Genomic DNA, 12,614 nt, shown 5'->3' with positions numbered 1-12,614 from the left:
TTATTATCGTCAATTTTTATTACAAAATGACAAAAGAAAGATTTGGTAAAATTTTGTTGCCTCAAGTCGACGATGCTATTAAAAATGCGAGGTAATTGACGGTTTTCGCCTATTTTTGGATTATATAAGAACATTTTTATATACTCACATTCTATTGTCCTTAGAGATTGCAAATATACTGGGGGAGGAGAGAAATGGTGTTTCTTTAAGTATTTTTTCAACCAAACAAACTTACGGGACCGGGGAGCGAATAGGGGTGCTGGACGGGGTCAAAACAATATGCTGATTAAGGATACTCATAACACACCCATTTTACAATCCTTTAATTAAGCTTTTAATGTAAAATTTCTTCAAAAAACTATGAAGAACTGTTTTATTCAGAAATCATTGGCAGGTTACATTGAAGGATATGCTGACAGTAGTGAAGGTTGAATTTTGACAAACATTGTGAATTGATACATGGTTGCCAAATCAGCTAGTAAATTGTCCAGAATTTCATGCATCCTTTTCTTAGGGAAAAATGACGTTATAGGTTTTAAAATGTTTTTATTTAATTTTTTACTTGGTTTAACAAATTGGCTAAATTGCTGCTAGCGTTATAGAGAATTGCTTAATTATAGCTCTAGTAATGAAAACACACTGAACGGTTTGGTTGGTTTGATTTTGGTTGGTATTTGTTGGTTTGGTTTAGATTGGTTTGGTTTTAGTTGGGTTGGTCTTGTTTGGTTTGATTCTTTTGTTTTTGTTTTCGTATGTTAGAAAATTCTTTCCCTTATTTTACCAAAAATTGCATTTTTTTCTCAACTTAAGCTCTTTATTTTATTATTTAATTCATTTTATAGATAATTTGTTAATTTTGAGGGCCATAAAGCGAAACAAATAAAATATTTTTAAATCTAATACATTCTTTGACGAAATGGTTATTTTTATAATAAAAATACAAAGACAAAAATTTTAAAGAAAATTCAGTGGGATTAGCAACACTGCTTTCCCTTCTGTCGGTGTCATGTTAAATCAAGTGTTAAAATTCTGATAACGTCAAATATGTGTCAAATATTAAATTAAAATATTTTGAAATTCCGTGGATAATCTATATATTCTCAATTTCTTTTAATGGAAAATGCGATTTTTCTATATTTGTATGTCATGTTTTACCCAGTTTATAGCTTTTACCCCGCCCAGCACCCCTATTCGCTCCCCGGTCCCGTAAGTTTGTTTGGTTGAAAAAATACTTAAAGAAACACACTTTCTCTTCTCCCCCAGCATATTTGCAATCTCTAAGGTCAATAGAATGTGAGTATATAATTTTTTTTCAATATAATACAAAAATAGCCGAAAACCATATATGCAACTGTTACCAAATGCGAAGCCGAGAAATACCGAGCGATCAGACAAATATGTATGGAAACAGTTTACTGAGTTTTGCCCTGCACGAAGTTTCAAAATTGAGAAAACGACAACAGATGAGGATTTGTGCAACATTTTAAAAGACTGGGCATATAATATGCAAAAATCCGATGGATCCAAAAGAAAACGGCCAAAATGCTCCAGGAACTATATTTTGAAAAATATAATCGCCGCATAGATCCCATTCAATGACATGGTTTTTCAAAGCGCCCGTTTTACCCGAAACGCAAAACGAAAAGAGTTGCAGGCAGTACCTTGTGCACGAAAGGAGAGTTCCATAGCTTTGACGAGACAGGAAATAGAAAAAATGGCCTTAAGTTTGGATAAAAATACCCCAGATGGGCTTCAACGGAAATTTTTCCACATAGCTGCATCCGAACTAGCATGGAGAGGAAATGAAGCGGTTTTTTTTGCTATCGGAATATTTTAAGGAGGAAAAATATAATAACAGGGCTGGTACCGGTCGTCTGGAATACAATCCAATATTTGCTAAAATGGCGCAAGGAGGAGCAAGTCGAACATGCGAAAGTAAGTGGCTTGTAAAAAATCTTGTGAATCCGGATTTATATCCAGTACGATTATATTTTAAGCTAATGTCCAAAAGAGGCGCAAACATTAAAACTAATCGATTATTTTTGACGGTCAAACAGAAATGGAAAGAGAATGATAATTCCTCATGGTTCAAGAAATGCCTAGTAGGTATTAACATTATAAGAAACTGGACAAAAATGGGAGCAATCAACAAAAAACAACAAAAATCACGAATCACTCTAACAGAGCTTCAGCAGTAAGTTCTCTTAGCAGTTCAGGATCTAATCTCCAGGAAGTCATCAAAATAACGGGCCATAGTTCTATAAATTCTGTTACTCTATAAATTCTGTTACCTATCTCCAGCTCAGCGAGGAGCATCGTATGAAGATTTTGTCGCAAATGAGAGCCGAAACTACACCGTCATCTACTTCTAATGCTGAAGCCCAAATTCAAACACCTCCAACCTATGGTAACAACTCATCCAATGGTTCAAGTTTTCACTATAACAATTGTAGTTTTGTTAATAATAATTATTATAATAAAAATGTTTAAGATAAGAAGGATATATGTATTTTATTTCGTTGTATAATCTTTTGAATACAACTCGATGTTTCGGGACTACCTAATACTTTTGCCTGGCACTCAATGCGATACCGGCATCACTACGACTCTGAAGGAGGAGTAGTGTTGCCGTCAGGTAGAAGTATTATTTAGTAATCCAGAAACATCTTGTGGTATTACACTCGATAATTTATGCAAAATTCAGCTGAAAAAATATCCAATATATTCAGCATACTGCCTAGAAACTCCAAGTAAATTACGTTTTTTAATGATGGTGATACATTTCTCAAATCTGGAGTGTTTGTTTAGCTATTGATCTATTCTTTCTAAATTAATGGCAGATTCGAACAAACGATAAGTAATTACATCATGGTTTACGCCAATAAAAGTGTTATTGCCGCAATCAATAGGATTAATGAGATAAATAATCCGTTCAACTTTCTACCATTAATGTCTTACTAAAACTACAAGGATTTTAATTATCATTTATCTACGTCAGTGAGTTAAGAAGCTCTTAACTCACGCATTTTGAGTGAGTTAAGAGCTTCTTATCTCACGCATTTTCATTACCGCACTCCTTGACATACCGCACTCCTTTAGATGACTTCCAAAGAGAAAAAAATATGTTGTAAAACATTTATTTTGCACTAAATTGGAAAAATATGTTATGACTACCTTTTCATTTCCATAGTTGTGTACTTTTTTTCGGTGCACCATTTTTCATATTTAGAGTATGTATATTCATACTTCTGTTTCGATCTTGCTGGAAGCAATCCAGAAATGGCTCTGAATGCCTCTTCTTTAATGTCAGAGGGAATACTTTCCGAATCGCTCATTTTTTAAACTAGTGACATCAATATTATTTACTGTCATATTGACATTGTCATGCATGGTGTTATCTGAACAAAGGTATTAAGGTAATTGATTTTTAGGATAGGTATATAGTTAAGTACAATAATTTTTAAAATTCATTGTTTGTTTTTATAGTTAGACGTAGATAAAATATTGTACAATACACGCGTATTTTAATGATGCTGTTAACTCACTTGTATCGTAAATATCTATTATAATATTTACTAATTTTCTTTCTTTTCTCAATAAATCCGTCCTATATCGGAAACATTGTGCCTATAAGGCCTATTGTAGTGACGAGCATTACGATTCTTTTTAGTGAATCGAATCACCGATTCAATTTTTCATATTGAATCGACTCCTACGATTCGTTCATTTGAACAAACCATATGCACAATTTACCTTTCATAAAAATCAAGAATCGTAACTGACACTACCTGCGATAGTTTCGTCCATAGACTTAAAATAAAATATAGACTGAGCATCTCATTCATAAATAGCTGGAACATGCGGTCAGACAATGTCTTGTTATTGTTGTGTTATTGTTTTAGGTTATAACGAGTGCGACACGAGCGATAGATTGGTTGTCTCTGTCGTAACGGTCGTTCCCTGACGACTCTGCCGAGAAACACAACACTGTCTTTCGTTTCTCAAGTACACCTGAACTCTCCATATCATAGCCGGGTATTTTTTTTATTTTAGTGAAGCTATAATTAAATTAAAAATATATCGTATTTAACCTTTTTTATATTTTATTAAGATTTAGGACAGGTTTTTTAAATAAAAGTTTAGAAAAAACGTCTTAGAATCCAAAAAGGATAAAAATAATAAAATACACGTTATAGAAGAAATTTTATAATCCAAATTACGTAATTTTTGAAATTAATAATAAATTATTAATTTTAGTCAAACATTTACAACCCCTAATATTAATTAAAACAGGATCTATTCCACAGATATAATAGAATCGGCGACAGGGAGAGAAAAAAAATATGATGTAATTTTTTTTCTGGTTAAGTGATGTCTTATGTAAATTAGAGAAAACATAAATCTGTTCCATTAAAGCAAGGAAGGTGATAGGAAGTGGATAAAATGAAAACTACATTTATTTTACTCGGTACTGTCTTTATTATACCGGGTGCGTCCCAAAAGTGGCTCATTCCCATAATTTTTTTATATTTTCAAATAAAAAAACAAGATTTAGTATGTTAGTATATGACATAAATTAGGATTGATTGACGCATTCAATTGTTTTTGGTCACTTCCTGTTTCACCGGAAATGACTATAACTTTTAATTTTTAAACGGCACCCTCGGTATATTTCTACTTTATTCGATAGAAAATGACACACTGAATAGAATGACATATCATATGTCAACTTTTGACATTTTCGCATATGGTTTAATTGTAATTGTAACACGCGGTTCATAACGACAATTTGACTCGAAATACCAAGTGTGTGGTATCAATATATTCATAAAAAATGCTTTTCCAAATATGTTAATGAGTCACTCTTGTTCCATTTGAAAAAATTGACATATGTATGATTAAAAATACGATTTGTACATCTTTTAACCGGCCTAGACAAGACACGAAACCCATTAGACGATCAAAACTATTTTTCCAAGGCTCCTTGATTAAAACTTAGTGTTTTTAACAACACCATGGCACCCTGGATTTAAATTTAAAATAGGATTTGTTTTTAAGCGACAATGTCAAAAGTCGACATATGATATGTCATTCTATTCAGAGTGTCATTTTTTATCGAATAAAGTAGCAATATACCGAGGGTGCCTTTAAAAATCAAAAGATGTAATCATTTCGGTGAAACAGGAAGAGACCAAAAACAATTGAATACGTCAATAAATCCTAATTTATGTCATATACCTACTAACATACAAATCTGTTTTTGTTTATCTGAAAAAATAAAAAAGTTATAGGAGTGAGCCACTTTTGAGACGACCCGGTATATTAAAAAATATTGTTTCATAATGTAATATCATTTTAAAATTCTTGTATGTTATTTTAGATTCTGAAGATAATTTTAGAATAAACCGGAATATATTTATAATAAAAACATTATTAATTATTAACAGGGTTATAATTATGATTTTGTTACAAGATTTTACATTTTACTAAAATATTATCTAAATAAGCGCCTTTCTACAACAACGCCACTGACTCCTAATGGGTAAATTGAGAGTTGCCTACCGGTCAAAAGTCGTTTCAAGACTTAAATGGATTATTTAAGTCAAATTTCTTGCAAATTTGGCACTGGCGAACCATATTTTATAGTTCTTGAACAGAAAAAGTCAATAAAATAAACATTTAAGGACTACAAGCTAAGAAAATGCGTTAATACAGCCGGGGAGATAGCGGCAACAAAGCTTTACCGCACACGTCCGACACGTACTACAAGGTAGTAAATGAATGAATAGGCTACCTCGCCTCTAATCGGTGTTGTCATATTGTAAAGAACTTATCCTTTTTAAACAGTATCCGACTTATAATTTAGTAGTATAAGGACTATTTAATACATCTATGGAATATTAAAACCTACTTTATTAAACTGTAGTATTAATATCTCAATATATGTGTATAACAAGAAAAAAAATATTGATAATATTAAAGACGTGACAACATAGGTTGGATGAGGAAGGCTCGGTCGACTGTACCCAGAAGTAAACATGTGTACAAAAAAGAATTTGAGATGTAAATAGTGTAGTCTATATTTTATTTTAAGTCTATGGTTTCGTCGGATTACTTAAGGGACCAGAAAAATAAATATACATTTCTTTCATTTTTTTCAACACTTGCGCAATTTGATTGATTATTTTACCAATAATATTAAATTATCAATCCACAATTCATATACAGGGTGGCGCACCTCATTCGCCTCGGTTGATTATACAAAAATGGAAAAATGTAGAAGCAAAATATTTTATGGGTATATGTAGGAAGACAATGTGCATAATTTAAAATTATTTTCAAATATACAGGGTGTGTCAGAACTAAGATCTATACCAAAGTTATACTTTTTCGTATTTAACACCCGGTATTTTTTGTTTTATTTTTGGATTCTTGGGCATAAAATAAGGCATTTATTATAATGGTATAATATGTTTAAAACCTTTGGTTATTGAGATATTTAAAGATGTTTAAATATATGCATGCTATAATAAAACGGTTTGTCAACACCCTGTATATTACTTTTCAGAATTACAACTTGTGCTGACTTTTAAGCCAGAGAAATGGACTTTACTAAAAAAACTGATTGCTTCCTAAAAAGTATACAGGTGTATCAAAAATTGCTGGTCTATTTTAAATATTTATTTTACATAAAAACTTCGTTATTTCAAATGCAAAACCGAATGCTACCGAATCTACTCCATTTATACTCAAACCTTACTCTAGCTTAACGGAAAATAAAATAAGAAGAGCAGAAAGGAGGCGAAGGTCGAGTTTTCCCAAGCGGGTGGGATTTTTCGAGCGAAAAATGGTGAAAAATTGTCCAATTTCCTCGTATACCCGCATTGCTATTCCGGACGTACAGTAAACGGTGCCATTTCTCAAACAGGAAGGTCGACCTGAGATTAAGGAACGAATTACACGCGGAAGCACTTTTCATGGCGCCTTTTTCTCATTTACATAATTAGAGTCATTTGATGAGGAATTAAACTAGAATTTCCAAAAAGAACACCGTAAGATTATAACACTGGATAGTAATGCATCACTCCAAATCTATCAATACCAGTGTGAATAATAATACTGAAAAAATAAAACTGTTAGTGAAAAATCCTTCTTTTTGTTTATTTTATTTTAACGCGTTTGGGGACAAAACTATATTTTCGTGTTTTTTATTTTTCTCTAAAATGGAAATTTGGAAAATGTTGTTGTGATTAAAGTTTTATTGTTCATAAAAGTTCAGAATAAAGTAATTACAAAACGTTTTTAAAAACTATTAACAGAAAATTTAGTTATGGGCCCTGTAATAATATAACTACCGTATGATAGAATAAAAACGGCGTCAGCGATGGTTATGAAATGAGCATCGCTGACATTTCCTATATAAATTTACATATAAAATGACAGCGATATTCATTTCATACCCATCGCTGACGCCGTTTATTTTCGATCATACGGTATATATAACTAAAAAAACATCCACTGTTGCTACCAATTTACTATTGTAGATAAATAAAAGTACACTGCTATAAATTTTAATAAAGTCCATAAACTAATTTCGATTTTGAAAATATAGGAAAATTTTTTCCAAACCAAACTTTCGTTGTACGTCATCAATGACATCATGCGTCGTCTTATAGAGTTTTCTGGTGGTCGTAGTATGATGTGCAACCATGGTACAAAGAATACAAGGTATGATCGATAGCGGCTCCAATTTCGTTCGGTTCGCGCATACCACCGGTGACGTCACTAGGAAAATAATGAATAAATAAAAAATAAAGAAAGTTGACAGGAGATCTGCATTTTTGGGGTTATGGTTAAGAATTGTTTATTTTTAAGACTTTTTAGTTCGTTTAATTTAATAATTACTAAAACCAGCAGTTCCAAAAATATATTTAAAAATAATAATTATCTATTAACATGGATTTGGACGATAATAGGTAAAAATACTAAATTTATTTCTATATTCGGTATAAAATTGTTTATTAGGTTTTTAGTTTGCGATGTTTATGGTAAATAATTTTCATTTTCATTGCCTCTGAATTCACATGAGGACAGAGTTGAGGATATCTATGGAAAAGTAACCACAAGAGGAATTGTTACATCATTTAAAAAATGTTGGGAAGTTTATTGTTTCCCATCGAAAAGTAGAAAATGCCAATGCAGATGAACGTATTGTAATTGTGATAGAAGTAATTCTAAGGGTGAAGTTTATTATAATTAGTGGAAGTAATACCAAGGGTGAAGTTTATTATAATTAGTGACCTGTGCTTCTTTTTATATGTAGATGTTTCTGGTTTTGAGAATAAATCGGTTGAACGACACCCAAAATTTAAAGGAAGTATTTGCATACCCAGAATATGCCCATCAAGGATTATATAGCTCAAATTTCCTTTAATGGTAGGCAATTATTCAATGCAAATTAACTTTTTAAGTGACTGAAATATTAAATAGTTTACAATATGGTATATCACTAAAAATATATTACTTTTAGGTACAATTAGGGCCCGATACATTTCAAAAAGTAGAATATTATTTTATATTAAATGAGGTATTGTACTAACAATCAATTTATATTAATAACGGAGATTAAAAAATAACAGAATAAATAGTTCTTTTTTTTATACTACAAAAATAAATTATAGAATACAACAGTATTTAAAAAAATAAATAAAAAGTGATGTTCCGACCGAGATTCGAACTCCGGTCTCTCGCTTCCTAGCCCGACTCCTTATGCACTGCTCCACAGTAACTTGCTTAGCGATAATTCAATGACGGTATATAAACAAAAAAAAAACAGGTTTATAACAACATCTTGACGATTTGAACTGGCGCGCGGAGCGTGCTGACCAATAGCGCCTGTTATCACCTGTGACGTAGCGACCAACCTGCGCAATATCATACCTTGTATTTTTTGTACCATGATGTGCAACGAAAGTTATTTTAATTTCCTTTATAGCTAGTAACTGTCACTAGAAACTTGCCATGACGAGATCAGCCCTCTTTGTTGCCATTTTATTGAAAAATTGCTCTTTATTTAAAATCTGAGCTAGATAGTATAGGAAACCCTAATATAGTTTAAAAAACCATTTGAATCTGCTTCGATTCATTTTAAAAAATACAGGGTGTTGTATTTGAAATAACGTAATAAGTTTTTATGTAAAATATAAATATTTAAAATAGACCAGAAATTTTTGATACCCCTGTATACATTAAACGAAGCAATCAAAGTTTTCAGTAAAGTTTATTTATCTGGCTTAAAAGTCAGCACAAGAATTAAATCTGAATTTTTTTTAATTGCTTCCATTTTTGAAAATTTTTGTATTCCTTTTCATAAGTTATTCGGGATTTAAATGGAAGTAGTTTGGATATGGCGTTTGTCGCCTCAGCCTGAATATCTGTTGGTAATTTACTTATTTCGTTTTGAGCCTTTTCTGGCTCCAATTCAATCAGCAATCGACACCAAAGAGAATTAAGAAATATTGACTCAAAACTGACAACTAAAGAGACAGCTTTATTTATTTGTCAAATTACATAGAAACCAACGCCAACCCAGTACAATATTTTTTCTACTCGTAATAAATTCCTTGAAATAATAATTTCTGAATATTTTTTAAAACTAAAAAAAATTGTTTTATACACGATAAAATTGCATTATTGTCTCCCGAAATTAATTACTCTTTTCGGTCTTGTATAAAAAATATCTATTAAATATCTAAAACCAAAGCTTGTAAACATATTTAACCCTTATAATAAATGCTTTATTTTGTGTCCAAGGATCCAAATTATGAAATAAAATACCGGGTGTTCTATAAGAAAAAATATGTAACTTTGGTCGTTTTGATCCCCCTTCTGCAAAACCAAAATCAAGGCCTCAAGACCAAGACCTGTCTCGCTCATTACTAATGGAACGCTATAAAACTAAATCAAGAAGCTAAACTACTTTTAAAAACGATCTGTTCGTACAGAACATTTTCAATATTTTTTTCCTTGGCTTTCAAGATAATTTTAGAAGAAGAAAAACTAATGACTAACCTTCCTCTCCCCTCCTCCTCTCCAAAAATAAAAACTGCACTTCACCTTCACACTTACACAACACTCACTATCTCTATCCCTTTCCCTCTCTACGCGCGCAAACTTATTTTCGTCCGCTACTCCCCGAAAATTTAAAAAAAAATCAGGAGCGCGTCGTCTCTCGGAACTACGTCGGCGATTTACGGCGATCTAAGCACGATCGCGTCCGATTTTCAGCGCGAAGAGCCGATGACGGTGTAATGTGTTCATCGGGCGGCCACGAGGCCAGTACTGGTGTACCGGAGCGGCGTCGGGACGATCAGCTGTTGGCAGTTATTCCCTCCCCGCTCTGCGTTCGTTTTCGAATTCCAGGCTCGACGCCGTTGGTTCATAGGAATTAGAAGACGTAGATTGCCTATGTAGGCTTGGTACACTCTCCGTCAGTGCTGCCACCTTCAGAAAATATCGTAAACAACTGGTATATACCAGTGGCGGCTAAACCATGAGGTCAAATGGTCAATGCCCCCTCAAAAAAATCAGGAGAAAATTAGAAAATCTTATTTAAATTATACTTTTTGTAAATCACTATTTTTCGTCCTAAAATATTCAAAACTATTCCCAATTTCTCCAATTTTCGCTTGAATACATTTTATTTTACACATTTTCTCTACTGGCGGTCAAAATTTCATTTTGTCCTTCGTTCCCGCTATGTTTTACACGTATTTAAACTGCAAGTTTCGCGGCTCGTGACGCCAACAAGGTAAGGTATACTAAGTATAGAAATAATAATGGGTTAAGGTGCGATAGATATAGTTTATATTGGCCATTGACCGCGACATTCATAAAAGGATTTGTAAGGTTTAACTTTATATATATGTCGTAGTCTCATAGTGTACTACGTCTTTTCATGAAGAGCCTAGTCACTTAATGAAAAAAACTAACCTAATAACATAACTAAACTGCTAACCTAACCGACGCTTCATGAAGTGACCTAGGATCTTCATGAAAAGACGGAATACACTATGTGACTACGATATACAGACCGGACCACTGTAGTAGTAACATAGGCAAAACCGGACGAATTAGCGTATACCCGTCCGCCGGAAAAAAAAAGCATGCAAAAAAATGCGATAAAATAAAAATAGGTAGATATGTGATAAGAATGTTTCAGAATTTGTATTTATTCGTATTTTAATAGCCAAAACGAATACATAGATTCTCGCGACAGTTCTCGTGTAAAATGTATTTTTTAAGTAAAATAATGGATGTTTACGAAGTTCGTGAGAAAATTCAAATTGTAAAATGGTATTTCCAAAATAGGTCTTATCGGGATATGCAAACAATTTTTCCACAAACTTTTGTAAACAGAATAGAATTTCGAAGACTAGAATTCGTGAGTTATTGGGAGAAAGATTCCACAATGTCTGGTTTGGTTAGGTTGCCCTGCCCACAATGCCCGTATTGTTCAAGAATATTGAACAATACTTTTCCCAACCGTTTAATTAGTGGATATGGGACTATTTTGTCGCCCGCTAGATCACCAGATCTTTCTCCCAATGATTTCTTTTTGTGGGGTTATGTAAAATCCAAAGTGTATGTGTGCGAACACAGTGCAAGCAGGTTTGCCGCTTACCGGTAGTCGGCGTCAATCTGGGTACCTATTCTTGACATCGTTCGCAATTTTGCGTATACGCATCACGTGTATTGTTATAAACAGGGTATCCCAGAAATAAGTGCAAGTATTTTAAAGGCTGGTAGATCTCGATAAAAGAAACATATTTTCTCTTTATCGTTTTTCAATAAGTCCAAAATAACGGAGTTATTTTACTTTGAAAATTTCAAAAAAATTATTTTTTGCCAAAATTTGAGAACCACTGATCTTTCTAGATTTTCTTTCTTGTAACTTTAATCTACTACCTATGTTGCCATATTATCAAGAAATTATTTTCTTTAAATAAAAACTAAAAAAATTCCAAAAAAATTTTCAAAAAATTCCGAATTTTCAAAAAAAAATATTTAGAAAAAAACCTCATTGGCGTGTTTCTGGGGTTGAACTATACTACCAGTTAAGTATAAAATACTTGCACTTATTTCTGGGACACCCTGTATATGGGTACATCGTAGCGCCGCGCCGCGCCACCTCGCTGTTATAACCTTGAAAAATTAAAGCGTGTTATCAAATCGGCTAGTTCACAGTGAAAGCAGGCAGATGGCAGGCAGGCACCGTCAACCAGCGTTCATCGGCGTTCTCGCTTTTACCGGAACGAAAATTTATTTATTTCTGCTTTTGCACGCGCCGACGGCACACAGAGGGTATTAAGAACTAAAAGTTGGCCAAAATTATGTTTTATGATTTTTTTGCTTTTTTGCTTGTAATATTAATTATTAATTAGAGGAGAGGTTGCTAATATGGAACCCCATTTTGTTTTTCCTACACAATATTTTTTCCTCTACTCTGAAACCCTTTCCACCGATCAAATAGGGCCATTCTGTGCAAAATCAAGCAATTGGATGAGGATGCTAGAACAAGAAAGTAATTTGTATATTATAGACGATATTTGAGC

The 12,614-nt window shown here is 32.8% G+C and overlaps 1 protein-coding gene across 2 annotated transcripts in view; it reads right to left on the bottom strand.

The window, feature by feature from the left end:
* The window catches only part of LOC115876500 (receptor-type tyrosine-protein phosphatase kappa), a 113,299-nt gene extending 102,974 nt beyond the window's left edge, over positions 1–10,325 (bottom strand). For both annotated transcript variants that reach the window (XM_030892301.1, XM_030892302.1), the window contains exon 1: positions 10,072–10,325. The gene's annotated coding sequence lies outside the window, so the exon portion shown is untranslated. The remainder of the gene's footprint in view (positions 1–10,071) is intronic.
* Between the last annotated feature and the right edge of the window lie 2,289 nt (positions 10,326–12,614).

The sequence above is a fragment of the Sitophilus oryzae genome, unplaced genomic scaffold, assembly GCF_002938485.1.
Source record: "Sitophilus oryzae breed Bouriz unplaced genomic scaffold, Soryzae_2.0 scaffold_1436_pilon_pilon, whole genome shotgun sequence".
Taxonomy (NCBI): domain Eukaryota; kingdom Metazoa; phylum Arthropoda; class Insecta; order Coleoptera; family Curculionidae; genus Sitophilus; species Sitophilus oryzae.
The sequence above is the reverse complement of the archived record's forward strand: the minus strand, read 5'-3'. Positions and strand labels throughout refer to the sequence as shown.